This window comes from Oncorhynchus kisutch, linkage group LG11 (assembly GCF_002021735.2).
Source record: "Oncorhynchus kisutch isolate 150728-3 linkage group LG11, Okis_V2, whole genome shotgun sequence".
Lineage (NCBI taxonomy): Eukaryota > Metazoa > Chordata > Actinopteri > Salmoniformes > Salmonidae > Oncorhynchus > Oncorhynchus kisutch.
In genome coordinates, this window is record NC_034184.2 from 32,505,017 (window position 1) to 32,525,550 (window position 20,534).

The window sequence follows — 20,534 nt, forward strand, 5'->3', positions numbered from 1 at the left end:
CATCTCAGAAAGTTTTAAACAGTCAAGAGGAGTAAAACAAGGTTGTCCACTATCGGCATATCTATTTATTATTGCCATCGAAATGTTAGCTTTTAAAATCAAATCCAACAATAATATTAAGTGATTAGAAATCCAGGGCTTAAAAACTAAGGTGTTAATGTATGCTGATGATTCATGTTTTCACAATTAGAATCCCTCCACAGCCTCATAGAGGATCTATATACTTGATCTCACCTCTCTTGTCACGTTCTGAACTTAGTTCCTTTGTTATGTCTTTGTTTTAGTTTTGTCAGGGCATGAGTTGGGGTAGGTTGTCTATGTTCTTTTTTCTATGTTGTGGTTATGTGTTTGGCCTGGTATGGTTCTCAATCAGAGGCAGGTGTCGTTCGTTGTCTCTGATTGAGAATCGTACTTAGGTAGCCTTTTCCCACCTGTGTTTTTTTTATTTATTTTTTTCTGTTTAGTGTTTTTCGTCACCTTACAGAACTGTTTTGGTTTCGTTTCATTCTCTTTGTTATTTTGTTTAGTGTTCTGTTCCACCCCGCCGCACTTGCTGGGCTACGGGGAGTATGCAGCCAGGATAGGTTGTGCAGGCTCGGTCCTCGAGACCTCAAGTGCGCCTCCACGGTCCGGTCCATCCGGTGCCTCCTCCACGCACCAGACCTCCGGTGGCAGCCCCACGCACCAGGCTGTCTCTCCGTCTCCTCCCTCGAGGTGCTCCCGCCTGTCCAGCGCTGCCAGAGTCTTCCTCCTGTCCAGCACTGCCAGAGTCTCCCTCCTGTCCTGAGCTGCCAGAGCCGCCCGTCTTTCCTGAGCTGCCAGAGCCGCCCGTCTTTCCTGATCTGCCAGAGCCGCCCGTCTGTCTTGAGCTGCCAGAGCCGCCTGTCAGTCAGGAGCTGCCAGAGCCGCCCGTCAGTCAGGAGCCTCCCTTCACCCCGGAATCGCCCTTCACTCCGGAGCTGCCGGAATTGCCCTTCACGCTGGCGCTGCCGGAATTTGCCCTTCACTCCGGCTGCGCCGGAGTCTCCCGCCTGTCCGGTGCTGCCAGAATCCCGTCCATTCGGGACCCGCGGCAATGGTTCTCAATCAGAAGTAGGTGTCGTTCGTTGTCTCTGATTGAGAATCGTACTTAGGTAGCCTTTTCCCACCTGTGTTTTTTTGGGTGATTATTTTCTGTTTAGTGTTTTTCGTCACCTTACAGAACTGTTTCGTTTCATTCTCTTTGATATTTTGTTTAGTGTTTGGAGTTTAAATAAATACACCATGAACACATACCACGCTGCGCTTTGGTCCTCACCTTCTTCTTCATACGACGACCATTACATCTCTGGATTACACCAAATGATAATATGTGTGTATTACATATTGGATCACAAAAAAATGCTACTTCTACATTACCGTGTAGTTTACCAATAAAATGGTCTGACTGGGATGTGGACATACTCGGCATACATATCCCGAAAGAAAGAAATTATCTCACTCCAATCCATTTTAATAGAAAGTTAGCAAAAATAGTTAAGATATTGCTACCACTTTTGTGAAACATCACAGCACAGTTGAAAAATATATGGCAAATAGAAATTCAATACGGATGGTGTTAAGAGATAGATGGGAGGGGTTGAAGGAAGCTGAAGGGTGGGACTAATAACAACAAGATAACACATGTAAAATATACTGTCTGTAAAATGTACACTACCGTTAAAAAATTGGGGTCACTTGCAAATGTCCTTGTTTATGCAAATGTCCTTGCACATTTTTTGTCCATTAAATTGATCAGAAATACAGTGTAGACATTGTTCATGTTGTAAATTACTATTGTAGCTGGAAACGGCTGATTTTCAATGGAATATTTACTTAGGGGTACAGAGGCCCATTATCAGCAACCATCACTCCTGTGTTCCAAATGGCACGTTGTGTTAGCTAATCCAATTGGCCATTAGAAAACCCTTTTGCAAATATATTAGCACAGCTGAAAACTGTTGTACTGTTTAAGGAGCAATAAGACTGGCCTTCTTTAGACTAGTTGAGTATCTGGAGCATCAGCATTTGTGGGCTCGATTACAGGCTCAAAATGGCTAGAAACAATTAACTTTATTCGGAGACTCGTCAGTCTATTCTTGTTCTGAGAAATGAAGGCTATTCCATTCAAGAAATTGCCAAGAAACTGAAGATCCTGTACAACGCTGTGTACTACTCCTTTCTCAAAACAGAGCAAACTGGCCCTAACCAGAATTGAAAGAGGAGTGGGAGCCCCCGGTGCACAACTGAGCAAGAGGACAAGTGCATTTGAGTGTCTAGTTTGAGAAACAGACGCCTCACAAGTCCTCAACTGGCAGCTTCATTAAATAGTACCCACAAAACACCAGTCTCAATGTCAACAGTGAAGAGGCAACTCTGGGATGCTGGCCTTCTAGCGAGAGTTGCAAAGAAAAATGCCATATCTCAGACTGGCCAATAAAAACAAAAGATTAAGATGGGCAAAAGCGCACAGACACTGGACATATCTCTGCCTAGAAGGCCAGCATCCCTTCACTGTTAAATTAGCTAAAGCTATTTACTTTCACTTCGGAAATTTCTGTCTTTTTCAGCTTCAGACAAAAGCTAATATTTGACTTAAAACTATTTTTGTATTAATTAGACCATATATATAACCCTGTAGGTTATAGAAAAGAGCAAACACTCAATCTTTTCTACCTCCAGGTTATGGAACATTTTCTCTTTTAATATCAAGGAGAATGCTACAGTAGCCTATACAACATCTCCTTAATGATGCTTGGCAGATGCACATACAGATAGATGTAGGACCTTAATTTGATCACCCTGTTGCAGGAGAACTTTGAGGTTTAAAAAGGCTTCTGATGTTTGTAATTTCACAATTGGTTTTGTATGGACCACTACAAAAATGTCAATTCATTATAATTTACATTTCCTGTTGTTGCAGGATTATTTTCCTGATGTAACAAACTGCTCAAATAAAGATCGGTACTACATTGGTACTTTAATTTGTGGTGTTTCCAGTCACAGCCCAATCATTGTCTACTCCCTCTGATGTATTCTTCCCAATCATATATAAAACATATGGCTATATTATATATCACGGTTGTGAGTATGCTATGATGAATAATGCTCTGCTGTGTTCTGTATCTAGGCCGAATGATGCAAAGAGAGAGTATTGAATTTTTTATGTGGGCCAAAAACAGCCCTGGCGAGACACTCAGTACAGAGTCACACGGAGGAGAGAACAACATCCTCCCCCAGTAGCAAGAGCCAGGCCACAGCCATATATATATAATCCAAAATAATCAATGCTTTGCAAAATCGAATGCTTCTAACCAAAAGAGTCACCTTACCTTGATACTTAAAATCTATACAGTCATTAATGTGGTTCTTCAATAATTATGCATTATACTTGTTGGATGCGCATTTGATGTTCAGCTGATTAGTTACGCTGTGATATTTTCACACATTATCATCTGATCCAGGAAGGAATTTTCTAAATGACAGTCAAGTGACGAACAGCTGTTTTTATAGCGCATGTGATGCAATAACAGCCCAATTGCTGGAAAAAAGGTATTCGCGAGGAATGTCCAGAATATTGTGGGGTCTCATTCATTACGCCGGTGAAGACAGTTGTGCCTGGATCCATGTTGGATCTAATACCCCTAGCGAATTGATGTTGATCATCTGTTGTTCTCTGCTTGATTTGCAGCAGGGCCTCATTAGATTTATCAGAGATGGGCTTTACTTGGCTCATCGCGCTCTAAAGACTACTTGTGGCAGGCCGGGCGCCTGCAGGCTGACTTCGGTAGTCAGTTGAACGGTGTTTCCTACGACACATTGGTGCAGCTGGCTTCCAGGTTAAACGAGTGGGTGTTAACCTCTCTGGGATATGTGGGACGCTAGCTTTTCGGCGAAAGCAAACGATGCTGTTAGCTGAGGATAGCAAAGAGAGAAAAGCATATTTCAACCCTGCAGGCACGACACAAAACTCAGAAGTAAAAATATAACTCATGCCTCACCTTTGATGAGCTTCTTTTGTTGGCACTCCAATATATCCCATAAACATCATAAATGGTCCTTTTGTTCGATTAATTCCGTTGATATATTTCCAAAATGTCAATTTATTTGGCGCATTTGATCCAGAAAAACACCGGTTCCAACTTGCGCAACGTGACTACAAAATATCTCAAAAGTTGCCTGTAAACTTTGCCAAAACAATTCAAACTAATTTGGGAATACAACTTTAGGTATTTTTTTATGCAAATAATCGAGCCCGTTGGGGGGTTGGAGCGATGAGACAAGATTGTAATTGGATCACAATTGAATATCACGAAACTGGGGAGAAAAAGGGGTATAAAATTATTATGATATTACTACACAGATCATACACATAACATTAGCTAGCGAGCTAACAGTACTCTTTAACTTGCAATGAAAACAACTTTCTGACAAAATTAGCAACGTATAATATCTGAAAATGTAGCAAGACTCTTACCCGCATTGCCTCATTGTCTGATTCATTTTTAGAATTAGAGAGTGTCATCATGGGCGATTGTACTCCAGAAAGTATCCCAGCAAAACTTTTTCATTTCTTCATGATATCTTTAAAAAAAGTGACGGTAGAAAGAATTGTCCACACTTACTGAACAGCTCATATTATAGACAGGAGCATGCTACATGGCAGACCAATCCGAACCCATCTCTCAGCATATCCAGCCTGTCCATTATCTCAGCCAATCATGGCTATCGAGAAGGTTCCTGTATTCTTCCGTGGCTAAACCAACTAGGCTCATAATTTAACAATGTTATTCGTATTTACAGATGGCATATACATTTGTTATGAAGGCACATGAAAGTTCACATGTTCCAGAAGTCATTTCTGCCAAAAAACACGTTTGGATAAACCAAAAAAAAGAATACTTCCAATACCTCTCCTGTGAAGTAATGAAATGCGACATACGCCTAGCTTTTTGGAACGGGTCACAATTATACCATTGTATAACAATGATGTCCTTGAAAATCATGGTCCCACTTTAAATTATGTGCAGCTTATTCTTTTTTTATTTGATTTTTTTACCTTTATTTAACCAGGCAAGTCAGTTAAGAATAAATTCTTATTTTCAATGACGGCCTAGGAACAGTGCCTGAACTGCCTGTTCAGTGGCAGAACGACAGATTTGTACCTTGTCAGCTCGGGGATTTGAACTTGCAACCTTCCGGTTACTAGTCCAACGCTCTAACCACTAGGTTACCCTGCCGCCCCAGCTTATAAAGCCTTCATAAAGCCTTCATAAAGCCTCAAACATAAATCAGATTAAATTGAGGCTTCACAAAACATATTTAATCTTGTCATGCATCCTGGTAGAGCATTGCAATGCCAGGATAGTGGGTTAGATTTCCGGGACCACCGATACATACAAATGTAAGCAGGCGTGACTGTAACATGCTGACCAAACCGGACGCGCCCCCCATCGCGTGCCCCATCGAGTGCATGTTGATTTTGTCCCCCCATACCAGACACGATCAGGACACACAGGTTGAAATATCAAAACAAACTCTGAACCAATTATATTAATTTGGGGACAGGTCAAAAAGCATTAAACATTAATGGAGATTTAGCTAGCTAGCTTTCTGTTGCTAGCTAATTTGTCCTGGGATATAAACATTGGGTTGTACCTGAAATGCACAGGGTCCTCTACTCCGTCAATTAATCCACAGATAAAACGGTAAACCAAATTCCTTTCTCGTCATCTCTCGTCCTTCCTCAGACTTCTTTTTTACTTCTTTGGACTTTATATGGTGGTTGGCAACCAACTTTACGGTGCATTAATACAACCAACTGGATTGTGGGCGTCAGTTTATCTATCAATCACCCACGTGGGTATATGCTCCTAAACACCAATGAAAAGATGGCACGTGGGTATATGCTCCGAAAAAACAATGAGGAGATGGCAGAGGCCGGACCTGCATCGTGTTGAGTGTCACAAATAGAACATATTTATATTTTAGTGCCTGTCCACGCAGACGCTCGCTGAGGCGCACGAGCAGTAATGATATTTCAAAACAATAAACTTTTGACAGGATTTATTGTTTAGATCCCCACTGACCATTTCACACATTCATTATGTTAGAAATATTGTTTCAATGTCCAATCTTTTGATGTTAAAGTTTTGGTAGAGTCTCTCTCTACACACAAAGGATTTTTTTGACTTCTCCATACTGCAGTGCAAGAGAGAGAGAGTTTAGGACCGGTCTTTAAGTCATAAAATCATTGAGGAACATGTAACTTGTTTCCAGAATAAAGCCACATTCAATTTCCTTATGTTGGGGACTTTCATCAAGGTAAGTGTTTCTTGGTGACATGTCATCCCCAGACTATTGCTCACACAGCACATAAAAGCCTGGGATATCAACCATTCATAGTTGGCCTTAGTGGGAGTGACCATAGAATTCTATGGGAGTGACCTTACTAAGTGAAGTATTTGTCATCAGGCTATGTCCTTTGTTAGCAAAAACATTCTCACTGGTCATCACTAGTTAACACAGCCACAAAGTCATCATTATGGCTAAACTATGCCTATTTCCATAATTTCTAATCTGTCATTCTATTTTAAACCTAACCCTAACATGTCTGGGAACGAGATTAGGTGTAATGTGCCTAACATGACTTCACTTCCTTCAGCACAACATAAGCCATCCTTCAGCACAACATCTCACCCTTAATAAAGCACATGTTTATATCATATTCGACATAGAGGGTTATGTCACATTTTACATTGGCGATTATGTCACAGTTATGCACACTTTATAAACCATGACATAGTTATATATGCTTTGTAAGACATGCATGTAGTTCTTATGAAGGCATTATGAAGGCTTTATGAAGCCTTTATAAGCTGAATGGCATTTAAAGTAAGACCAATATTAAGTGCTTGAAAAAGTCCCTGACAGTCCTTGAATTTGAGTTGCCAATGTCTGTATGAACCCTGCCTGAAGGATGTATAGTCCTAGGCCTATGTTGTTGTATAGCTGGAGTTATGGGTCAATTTGCATATATTTATACTTCTATTCCTTCAAGTACACATGTGGAACAGCATGAAAATCCTTTTGTTTAAAACCATTTTGAAACGTTAATCCCAATGTCAGACATTTGCCCCATTATTTATAGAAAGACGCCTGTGTTAATTAATTGTACACTATGTTATTGATTTGTTGATTGATGAGGGCATAGTGTGTATGCAGGTCATTATGTAGGAACAAGCCTAGGTTTGTCTTCGTCACACTAATACAGCTGTGGAAAATGTATTTTGTCTACAGACACTACAGTGAATCATCAGCTGGTTATCAGGTCTATTCAGGCCCTTGCAGTTGTACATATGAAACCGAGTGAAGAGCTGTGAAGTGCCAAGCTCCCCAAGCAGCAATCAATGAGATGCTCATTAATTGGAAGATCAGAGGAACCTTTGTGTGAAGCCCTTTGTGTGTTATATAGGCCAGCGGAAATGACTACCAACTGGGCACACCATGTCATTTCAACGTGGGTAATTGGGTAATATTTGGTTGATCGATTAGATTACAACCTGTATTCACCCACTCAAAAAGGCAGCCAAAAATTAGTTATATTTCCAATTTGTTATCACTATGCTTTCAACCATCTAAAAGCACAACCAAATTCCAATGGAAAAACAATTTCTCATTTTTGGTTTAATTGTCACTCAAATGTCTATCCCTGTGCTTTGAAACATTTTAAAGCACAGCAAAGTTCAAATGGGAATATAATGTCAGATATTTCATTTATTTATACGACAGATTAAAGTGTTATCTCTGTGCTTATTCTAATAGCAGAACCAAAAGACCTGGATTGCAGTTGAGATTACATTAAATGTACATGGTACAAGTGATCAATGCTGTTCAACACTCTGCACAGATTATTCAGCAATTTTAAAGATCTCCACAGACCTGCGACAACCTATGTATTATATCTTGAACATGCACACTTTATATGATTACATAAGAAGACATTTATAGTTACGGTAACTTAAAAATGTGGCCATGGACGTCTTACTCATTTTAAGGTTGAATGTTACATTAGTTTGTAAAATAGCGTTAAATTTAGGCTATTTACTCTATTACAAAGATTGACAATGCAACCAAATATTAACATTAAAAGGAGATGTATCGACTGCTTGGATAGTTTCATCATCATTATAAATAATAAAATTAAACAGGTATGGAGAGCCTTTACACACAATGAACTCAGCAAAAAAAGAAACGTCTCTTTTTCAGGACCCTGTCTTTCAAAGATAATTTGTAAAAATCCAAATAACTTCACAGATCTTCATTGTAAAGGGTTTAAACACTTTTTCCCATGCTTGTTCCATGAACCATAACCAATTAATGAACATGCACCTGTGGATCGGTCGTTAAGACACAAACAGCTTACAGACGGTAGGCAATTAAGGTCACAGTTATGAAAACTTAAGACACTAAAGAGGCCTTTCTACTGACTCTGAAAAACACCAAAAGAATGATACCCAGGGTCCCTTCTCATCTGTGTGAACGTGCCTTTGGCATGCTGCAAGGAGGCATGAGGACTGCAGATGTGGCCAGGGCAATAAATTGCAATGTCCGTACTATGAGACACCTAAGACAGCGCTACAGGGAGACAGGGCGGAGAGCTGATCGTCCTCGCAGTGGCAGACCACGTGTAACAACACCTGCACAGGATCGGTACATCCGAACATCATACCTGCGGGACAGGTACAGGACGGCAACAACAACTGCCTGAGTTACACCAGGAACGCACAATCCCTCCATCAGTGCTCAGACTGTGCAATAGGCTGGGAGAGGCTGGACTGAGAGATTTAGGCCTGTTGTAAGGCAGGTCCTCACCAGACATCACCGGCAACAATGGGCACAAACTCACTGTCGCTGGACCAGACTGGACTGGCAAAAGGTGCCCTTGACTGACGAGTTTGTCTCAACAGGGGTGATGGTCAGATTCGCGTTCATCGTCGAAGGAATGAGCGTTACACCGAGGCCTGTACTCTGGAGCAGGATCGATTTGGAGGTGGAGGGTCCGTCATGATCTGGGGCGGTGTGTCACAGCATCATCAGACTGAGCTTGTTGTCATTGCACGCAATCTCAACGCTGTGCATTACAGGAAATACATCATCCTCCCTCATGTGGTACCCTTCCTGCAGGCTCATCCTGACATGACCCTCCAGCATGACAATGCCACCAGCCATACTGCTCGTTCTGTGCGTGATTTCCTGCAAGACAGGAATGTCAATGTTCTGCCATGACCAGCGAAGAGCCCGGATCTCAATCACGTCTGGTACCTGTTGGATCGGAGGTTGAGGGCTAGGGCCATTCCCCCCAGAAATGTCCGGGAACTTGCAGGTGCCTTGGTGGAAGAGTGAGGTAACATCTCACAGCAAGAACTGGCACATTTGGTGCAGTCCATGAGGAGGAGATGTACTGCAGTACATAATGCAGCTGTTGGCCACACCAGATACTGACTGTTAAAAATAAAGTAGAAGGTTTCTCGATTTGAATGGGGTATGTGTTAAGAACTGCAATGCTGCTTTGTTTTTCTGCTCAACAGTTTCCTGTGTGGGGGGTCGGGGGACTGTGATGACAAATGTCCATTCATAGTGACCATGTGCTAGGCTCCAGGTTTAAACATCTACAAATGGTCTGCATTCCATAATAATTCAAATAGGCTACATGTCCCAAATGATTGCACAACTTGTAATATGTTAGCCTAATATGATCTACTATTGCTAGCACGTGACATAGCAAAGAATGGAATGATGCAACATTTAAGGAAACGAAAACTGAAGTGACAGTTATAAATGTATGTGGGTATAGCTGACGGTGGCTACCGATAGTGGCTAATATTTAACACCATACAAATGATAAAATAATTCCCTGAAAAGTCTGGCCATATAATTAAACCATTCAACTTGGTAGGTTGTTGCTATAGTCGTTTGCGCATGGCCTATAGCGTGGGTCTACACATTTCATGGCATCCCTAGCCGCGTCCTCAGAGCATGCACAGACCAGCTGGCTGAAGTGTTTATGGACATTTTCAATCTCTCCCTATCCCAGTCTGTTGTCCCCACATGCTTCAAGATGTCCACCATTGTTCCTTTACACAGGAAAGCAAAGGTAACTGAACTAAATGACTATCGCCCCGTAGCACTCACTTCTGTCGTCATGAAGTGCTTTGAGAGACTAGTCAAGGATCACATCACCTCTTCCTTACCTGAAACCCTAGACCAACTTCAATTTGCTTTACCGCCCCAACAGATCCACAGATGATGCAATCTCCAACTCACTGCACACTGCTCTATCCCATCTGGACAAGAGGAATACATATGTAAGAATGCTGTTCATTGACTATAGCTCAGCATTCAACACCATAGTACCCTCCATGCTCATCATTAAGCTCGAGGCCCTGGGTCTGAAACCCGCCCTGTGCAACTGGGTCCTGGACTTCCTGACGTGCCGCCTCCAGGTGGTGAAGGTAAGAAACAACCTCCACTTTGCTGATCCTCAACTCTGGGGGCCCCACAAGGATGCGTGCTCAGCCCCCTCCTGTACTCCCTGTTCACCCATGACCGTGTGGCCACGCAGGCGTCCAACTCAACCATCAAGTTTGCAGACGACACAACAGTTGTAGCCTGATTACAAAAAATTACGAGACAGCCTACAAGGAGAAGGTGAGGGCCCTGGGAGTATGGTGCCAGGAAAATAACCTCTCACCCAACGTCAACAAAACAAAGGAGCTGATCGTGGACTTCAGGAAAGAGCAGGTGCGGCAACTGCACCACCTGCAACTGCAAGGCTCTCCAGAGGGTGGTGCGGTCTGCCCAACGCATCGTCGGTGGCAAACTACCTGCCCTCCAGGACACTTACACCACCCGATGTCACAGGAAGGCCAAAAAGATCATCAAGGACAACAACCACCCGAGCCACTTCCTGTTCACTCCACTATCATCCAGAAGGCAAAGTCAGTACAGGTGCATCAAAGCTGGGACCAAGAAACTGAAAAGCAGCTTCTATCTCAAGGCCATCAGACTGTTAAATGGCCATCACTTGCACATTATAGGCTGGTGCCCTATATACATAGACTTGAAATCACTGGCCACTAATAATTGGGACATTAGTCCCTTAAATAATCTTTACATATTTTGCATTTCTCACCTCATATGTATATACTGTATTCTGTCCTATTCTACTGTATCTTAGTCTATGCCGCTCTTACATTGCTGGTCGAAATATTTATATATTCTTAATTCCAGTGGAAATTCTTACTTTACTTTAGATTGTGTGTATTGTTAGATATTTCTTGTTAGATATTACTGCACCTTTGGAGCTAGAAACACCAGCAATAACATCTGCTAAACAAGTGTATGTGACAAATATTGGATTTGATTTGAAGTTGAATGTTCATATGCTTCAGTTTGCTGCCATATGACTGTTTTCGCTAGCTCTTATCAATATCTTTATCAATTTGTAAGTTGCAGTGCTTGGAGAATCGTGTTATTTCTATCTGGAAAAAATAAAGTAGAAGGTTTCTTGACCTTATTCATCGCTTCCTCGCGCAACAACTAGGTGGGATTATGAGGGAATTAAGTCAAGGTCAGTATATGGCATATCTGTAGACAGACCACTGCTACACTTCCATTTCTGTGATCTCCACCCCAAAGAATACCTGGCTGGCAAATGTGCTTCCCCATGCTTAAAGAACAACTGAATGTATAATGAGCAACTTCTCCTTCTGAAAATGGTTGATATGAGTCAGAAAAATGTATTAAAGTGTCAAAATTGACCACAAAGTCTAAATAGGATTCGATATACAATGATGGCAAAACAACATTTGAGAGTGTGCTGACCCTGGTGCTAGATGGGGTACGCAGCTGGAGGTTGAATGTTTGAAGGGGTATGAGACTATAAAACATTTGGGAATCACTGGTGTAGACCAATTAGGGTTTCCAATCTCTCCAAACGAATGTGGTGTTTTATGGTGTCAAAATCAGCACTATGGTCTAGGAGTATGAGGACAGATGCAGAGCCTTTGTCTGACGCAATTAAAAGGTAATTTACCACCAAAACAAGTGCAGTCTCAGTGATATGATGTGGTTTAAAACCAGACTGAAGCATTTCGTATACATGATTTGCCTACAACAGCTTTTTCCCCAAAATATGAGAGGAATGGGAAATTCGATATAGGCCGATCATTTTATAGATTTTCTGGGTCAAGGTTTGGCTTTTTCAAGAGAGGCTTTACTTCTGCCACTTTTAGTGAGTTTGGTACACATCCAGGGGATAAGGAGCCATTTATTATGTTCAACATAGGAAGGCCAAGCACAGGAAGCAGCTTTTTCAGTAGTTCAGTTGGAATAGGGTCCAGTATGCAGCTTAAATGTTTGGAGGCCATGACTATTTTCATGAATGTGTCAAGAGAAATATGATAAAAAACTTGAGTGTCTCCATTGATCCTAGGTACTGGCAGTGTTGTGCAGACTCAGGACAACTGAGCTTTGGAGAAATACGCAGTTTCAAAGAGTCCGTAATTTGCTTTCTATTGATCATTCTCTTTTATTTCAGGAAGTTAACCTGTCTAGAACCCTGTTCCGCTAGCGGTACCCCTCGCCAACAGCCAATGAAATTGCAGGGCGCCAAATACAAATCAACAGAAATCTCATAAATCAAATTTCTCAAACATACAAGTATTAGGCACCATTTTAAAGATAAAATTCTCCTTTATCCAGCCACAGTGTCTGATTTAAAAAATGCTTTATAGAAAAAGCTCCACAATCGATTATGTTAGGTCACCACCAAGCCACAGAAAACCCAACCATTTTTTCCAGCCAAAGAGAGGAGTCACAAAAAGCACAAATAGAGATAAAACTAATCACTAACCTTTGATGATCTTCATCAGATGACACTCATAGGACTTCATGTTACACAATACATGTATGTTTTGTTCGCTAAAGTACATATTTATATCCAAAAATCTCATTTTACATTGCCGCGTTACGTTCAGTAGTTCTAAAACATGCAGTGATTGTGCAGAGAGCAACATGAGTTCACAGAAATACTCATTATAAATGTTGATGAAAATTCAATTGTTATGCATGGAACTTTAGATACCCTTCTCATTAATGCAACCGCTGTGTCAGATTTCAAAAGAACTCTACGGAAAAAGCATAATCTGAGTACGGCGCTCAGAGCTAAAACCAGCCAAAATAAATATCCTCCATGTTGCGCAGTCAACATTAGTTAAAAATAGCATTCAAAATATTCACTTACCTTTGATGATTTTCATCAGAATGCACTCCCAGGAATCGCAGTTCCACAATAAATGTTTGTTTTGTTCGATAATGTCCATAATTTATGTCCATTTATGTCCAAATAGGTTCTTTTGTTAGGGCATTTGGTAAACAAATCCAAAAGCAGGATCAGTTCCAGTCGGACGAAAAGTTCAAAATGTTATATTACAGGTCGAAGAAACTTGTCAAACTAAGTATAGAATCAATCTTTAGGTTGTTTTTATCATAAATGTTCAATAATGTTCCAACCGGAGAATTGTCTGTAGAAAAGCAATGGAACGCAGGTCGCTCTCATGTGAAATGCGCGTGACCAGCGCATAGCTCTCTACCAGACCACTGACTCAAAGAATTCTCATCGGGTCCCACTTCACAGTAGAAGCCTGAAAAAATGTTCTAAAGACGGTTGACATCTAGTGGAAGCCTAAGGAAGTGCAACATAACCCATATCCCACTGTGAATTCGATAGGGGCTGAGTTCAAAAACGACAAACTTCAGATTTCCCACTTCCTGTTTGGATTTTTTCTCAGGTTTTTGCCTACCAGTTTTGCCTGTTTTTGCCTTCTGTTATACTCACAGACATCATTCAAACAGTTATAGAAACTTCAGATTGTTTTCTATCCAATACTAATAATAATATGCATATATTAGCATCTGGGAGGCAGTTTTCTCTGGGCACGCTATTCATCCAAAAGTGAAAATGCTGCCCCCTATCCCAAATAAGTTTTTAATGAATTAATCACTGTTGAATTCATCAATTTTTTCACAATGTTTGTAACTTATTTTGTACATAATTATGCAACTGCTGTCTCTTATGACCGAAAAGAGCTTCTGGACATCAATTACTCACCTTGAATTGGACGAAGAATTTGTCTTTAATGAGTCGGAGGAGAGGGATTTATTCCAGACACCGAACAAGGCCCTCATCCTCGTAATTCGCAGGAGAAAGAGACCGAAATATCGCAGAAGGAGATCGGGGTGCCTGGTAAGGAGCCAGCGACGAGTGACTAATCTGCCTTTGCCATCAGTTATATTGGCCAACGTTCAATCGCTGGATAATAAAGTGGACGAACTACAATATATCCTACAAACGGGACATTAAAAACTGTAATATCTTATGTTTCACGAGTCGTGGCTCAATCACGACATGAATAACATTTAGCTGGCGGGTTATACACTGTATCAGCAGGATTGAACAGCAGCCTCTGGTAAGACAACAGCTGGTGCATGATATCTAAGAAAGTCTTGAGGTTTTGCTCGCCTGAGGTAGAGTATCTCATGATAATCAATCAAATGTATTTATATAGCCCTTTTTACATCAGCCGATGTCACAAAGTGCTATACAGAAACCCAGCCTAAAACCCAAATAAGAAATGCAGAGGCACGGTGGCAAGGAATATCTCCCTAGAAAGGCAGGAACCTAGGAAGAAACCTAGAGAGGAACCATAAGCTGTAGATCTACCAAGAGAGTGTATCTATATTCTTCGTAGCTGTCTATTTACCACCACAAACTGATGTTGGCACTAAGGCCACAATCAATAAGCTGTATACCGCCATAAGCAAACAGGAAAACATTCATCTAGAGGTGGCTCTCCTAGTGGCTGGGGACTTTAATGCGGGGAAACTTAAATCTGTTTTACTTAATTTCAACCAGCATGTTAAATGTGCAACCAGAGGGGAAAAAACTGTAAACCACCTTTACTTCACACACAGAGACGCGAACAAAGCTCTCCCTTGCCCTCCATTTAGCAAATCTGACCATAATTCTATCCTGATTCCTGCTTACAAGCAAAAACTAAAGCAGGAAGCACTAGTGACTCGGTCAGATGAAGCAGATGCTAAGCTACAGGGCTGTTTTGCTAGCACAGACTGGAATATGTTCCCGGGATTCTTCCGATGGCATTGAGGAGTACACCACATCAGTCACTGGCTTCATCAATAAGTGCATCAATGACATTGTCCCCTCAGTGACTGTATGTACATACCCCAACCATAAGCCATAGATTACAGTCAATGTCCGCACTGAGCTAAAGGGTAGAGCTGTCGCTTTCAAGGAGCGGGACTCTAACTCGGAAGCTTATAAGAAATCCCGCTATGCCCTCAGACGAACCATCAAAAAGGCAAAGCATCAATACAGGACTAAGATCGAATCGTACGACACAGACTCCGACATTCGTCGGACGTGGCAGGGCTTGCAAACTGTTACAGACTACAAAGGGAAGCACAGCTGCGAACTGCACAGTGACAAAAGCCTACCAGACAGGCTAAATTATTTATATGTTTGCTTCGCGGCAAGTAATACTGAAACATGCATGAGAGGACAAGCTTTTCTGGACGACTGTGTGAGTAAAACCTTTAAACAGGTCAGCATTCACAAGGCCGCAGGGCCAGACGGATTACCAGGACATGTACTCCCAGCTTTTGCTGACCAACTGGCAAGTGTCTTCACAGACATTTTCAAACTCTACCTGTCTGAGTATGTAATATCAATATGTTTCAAGCAGACCACCATAGTCCCTGTGCCCAAGAACACTAAGGTAACCTGCCTAAATGACTCACGTGAGGAATAACAATATCCCTATACTCTCTACACCTGCCAGTTTTAGCCTTAGCCAGCACCCTCTTCAGATTAGCCTTTATTTCGGTAGCACTGCCCTTCGGGATGATTGCTGATGATTATTTTTAAGTCTAGTACTGCCGGTAATGGAGTCACCAATTGGGCGGCTCAGACCCTGTAATGGGTGGAGGAGAGACCAGAGAAGGCTCGGCCCCTGACTCCGACTCATTGCTTAATGGGGAGGACTGATTGAAAGTTTCTGTCGGCTGAATGAGCGACACCGGTTGAGCATGCCGACAGCATTTCCTTCCAGAAGCCTTGAGAAAATTGTCTGTCTGTGGAGACTGTGCGAGGCGATTTATACTGCTATCTGTACTTACTGGCGGCACAGACGCTGTTTCATCCTTTCCTACACTTAACTTACCATTGCCTAACGATTGCATCTGAAGCTGGGCTTGTAGCTTGGCTATCCTCACCATAAGGTGATAATTTTTGTGTATATTATGAGTACGGCGACTGCAATTAGATGGCATACTGTTAATATTACTACTTAGCTTTGGCTGGTGGAGGTCCTGGAGAACCATGTCCAGATTAAGCTTCCCGGGTGAAAAAGTTGAATGAAAAAAGTAGAGCGAGGAAAAAACATAAAGTTGGTAAATGTGTAAAATCAAGATTTTGATTAAACGGTTATAGAAAGTAAAAACCTTAAAGTTGGCATGTAGCCAAGTAGCAACAAAGTAGCAAAAACAGCACAGCAGCACGGAGAAGTGAAATAAAAAAGTGAATACAGCGATCAGGTTGGTTCCACCATGCTAATCATAGCCACCATTGATAATGCAATCAGTACTAATCAGTAATCAGTACTGTGTGTGTTTGTGTGTGACCGACCAGTATCTTTGATGAGGACACAGAAGATGATCTACGCTGCCATGCCCATAAATGGGGTGCTGGCAAAGAGCTCAACGTTGTCGATGGGGAGACCAGAATTAGGTAGGTTTAGTCTGACCTGTTCAAACATCAACATAGTATATGCTCGTTAGTCAGATATCACCTATCCTAATTGCCATTGGTATTACAATATTGACTGTATATGTGTTCACAGATGCGTCAATGGAGCCAGCACTTGCAAACTTGCAAGATGATGTGATGGAGTCCTGACCGACAGACAGGCTTGATGCTGATGTCTCTGAATGGAGACAGGCCTTGCATTTAACACTTCCACAATGTGGGACTGAAGGTGATTACTGATAATACAGTACATCAGAAATGTCCAGTATTTGCAACACCTTTTCCATTCCTTCACTGATGTCACTGATGAGTCACTGATGAACTCTGCCTCAACCTTGCCTATTTTTACAGATGGATAGGGCTGTAGATGCTTTTTCCAGACGCCATCCTCGGTTGTTTGATGGGGAGACTCATAATTGGATAGGTTTTATCTGACCTGTTCAAACTTCAACATAGTACCTGTTTGTGTGTCAGATATGACCTATACTAACTGCCATTGGTAATAGAACAGTGACTTAATGTGTATGTGTTCACAGAAACATGTATGGAACCAGCACATAGAGACTTGATGATGTGATGACTGACATACGGCTTGATTCTGATGTCTGTGAATGGAAAGAGACCTGGCACTCGGCATTAAAGTTTTAATAGACACAATTTTTACTTGTATTGTCTTTTTTCAATTATTGAATTGAATGGTGCCAGTCAATATGGGGAGGGAGAACCCTGTGCATTCTACACCAGAATCAGGGAACTCCTGTTGTATACAAATGAAATCAAATGGTATTTGTCACATGCTTTGTAAACAACAGGTGTAGACTAACAGGGAAATGCTTACTTACAGGCCCTTCCCAACAATGCAGAGAGAAGAAAATAGAACAAAAACAGAAAAATAGACAAATTATAGTAGAATAAATACACAATGAGTAACGATAACTTGGCTATACCAGTCCCGAGTCGATCCCGAGATATGAGGTAATTGTGGTAGATATGTACATACAGGTAGGGATAAAGTGAATAGGCAACATAATAGTAACAATAGTAACAGTAACAACAGCAAATGTGATGAGCCAAAAGAGTGCAAAAACTGTCAATGCAGATAGTCTGGGTAGCTATTGGTTACCTATTTAACCAACTATTAATTTTCATTTAACCTTTTTTTTTAACAAGGAAAAGCCCATTGAGACCCAGAGTATCTTTTTCAAGGGAGACCTTGCCAAGAAGGCAGCAACAATCAATACATTACAAAATTACAACAATACAATACAACAACATGATCCATTTACACTCCTCTGTAACAGAGTCTCCCATCAATATTTTTAATGAATTCAGTGGCACTATCATATCCAGATGAAGCATGTATTGTAGACTATTCCATGCGTCTGGTGCACAAGAAGAGAAGGCAGTCTTGCCTTATGCTGTGAATATCCTGGGGACTTTAAGTAGCAACTACCTAGCAGACCGGGTATGCTAACTGCTGGTGGTGAAGGAGACCAGACTAAAGAGGTAAAGAGGGAGTTTACCCAAAAGGGCTTTGTAGATGAACACATACAAATGTATCTTTCTGTGCATATAAAGTGATGTCCAACCTACCATTTAGTACAATGTGCAATGGTGGGGGAGTGACTTGGCATTTGTAATAAAGCGCAAGGATGCATGATAAACAGAGTCCAGTCTCTCTAAGACGGAGGAGGTTGCATGCATATACAACAAGTCACCATAATCAATTACAGAGAGAAAAGTGGCATGAACAAGCTTCTTTCTAGCCATAAGCGAGAAGCTAGCCTTATTACGAAAATAAAACCCCATTTCAATTTAAGCTTTGTCACAAGATTATCCACATGAACTTTAAAGGACAACTTGACACTTTTTCAATGGATAAGCCACCAGATGTGACAATGCTAACGTTCTCTGGCAGAGTTCTAGCTCTGATAAAGGTCATGATTTTAGTTTCTTTGTACATTCAATACCATTTTGAGACTATAAAGGGAGGCCTGCAGTGACTGAAAAACAGCTCTTCAACAGCATGAACCAGAGAAGGAGCACATGAAAATATAACTTATAGATTGGGGATAGAATCTGTTCAGGGTCCTGTTGCTTCTAGATTTTGTGCATCGGTACTGCTTTTTGTGCGGTAGCAGAGAGAACAGTCTATAACTTGTGTGGCTGGAGTCTTTGAACATTTGTAGGGCCTTCCTCTGGACATTGCCTGGTATAGAGGTCCTGGATGGCAGGGAGCTTGGCTCTTCTCTTGAGGGGGAAGAAGTGTTGTCGTGCCCGCTTCTAGACTGTGTTAGTGTGTGTAGACTATGATAATTTCTTAGTGATGTGGACACTCTTGACTTGCTCCACTACAGCCCCGCTGATGTGGGTGGGGGCGTGATCGGCCCGTTTCCTGTAGTCCACGATCAGCTCCTTTGTCTTTCTGACGTTGTGGGAGAGGCTGTTGTCCTGGCACCACACTGCCAGGTCTCCAACCTTCTCCCGGTAGGCTGTCTCATCGTCGGTGGTGATCAGGCATACCACCGTCGTGTTGTGGGCAAACTTAATGATGGAGTTGGCGTCGTGCCGGCCATGCAGTTGTGGGTGAACAGGGAGTACAGGAAGGGACTAAGCATGCACCCCTGAGGGGCCCCGTGTTGAGGGTCAGCGTGGCAGATGTGTTGATGCCTACCCTCACCACGAGGGGTAGCCCGTCAGGAAGTCCAGAATCCAGTTGCATAGGGAGATATTTAATCTCAGGGTCCTTAATTTAGTGATGAGCTTGGAGGGCACTATGGTGTTGAATACTGAGCTGTAGTCAATGAACGTAAGTGTTCCTTTTGTCCAGGTAGGAAATGGCAGTGTGGAGTGCAATAGAGATTGTGTCATCTGTTGATCTGTTGTGACGGTATACGAATTGGAGTTGGTCCAGGGTGTCTGCGATGATGGTGTTGATGTGAGCCATTGACAGCCTTTCAAAGCATTTCATGGCTACAGATGTGAGTGCTATGGGGCGATAGTCATTTAGACAGCTTACCTTGGCATTCTTGGGCACAGGGACTATGCTGGTCTGCTTGAACATTTTTGGTATTACAGATTGGGTCAAGGGAGGTTGAAAATGTCAGTGAAGACACTTGCCAGCATGCTCTGAGTACGCATCCTGGTAATTTGTCTGGGCCTTGTGAATGTTTAAAAATATATATATATATATATATATTTTTTTTTTCATCTTTATTTAACCAGGTAGGCCAGTTGAGAACAAGTTCTTACCCACATCAGATATGGAGAGCGTGATCACACAGTCGTCCGGACAGCTGGTGCTCTCATGCATGGTTCAGTGTTGCTAGCCTTGAAGTGAGAATAGAAGGTATTTAACGGGACACCACACAGGAAGGTATGACTACAAGGTAGCACCATTAGCAATAGACAAAATACAGATAGGCACAGTATCTGTGTCGGCTCGGAATGAGAATGAAAGGTGAAAGGTGCACATTGTTATATTAGCAGAAACTGTTTCTATGTTATTATGTAAAGGTTTGTTTATTCTATATGGACTTGTTACTACATTTTAAAGTTATAAAAATGCTTGATTTAGAATACATAAATTCAGTCATTCAGTAATCATATGACTCTGTAGGCTACTGAC

The 20,534-nt window shown here is 41.8% G+C and overlaps 1 protein-coding gene and 1 long non-coding RNA gene across 3 annotated transcripts in view; both read left to right on the forward strand.

Moving 5' to 3' along the window:
- The window catches only part of LOC109898871 (regulator of G-protein signaling 7), a 128,851-nt gene that overhangs the window by 26,068 nt on the left and 82,249 nt on the right, over positions 1-20,534 (forward strand). The window lies entirely within an intron of this gene.
- Positions 16,678-17,563, forward strand: LOC116376212 (uncharacterized). The gene is made up of 2 exons (XR_004211617.1): positions 16,678-16,888; positions 17,001-17,563. It is a non-coding gene; the product is annotated as an uncharacterized LOC116376212 (long non-coding RNA).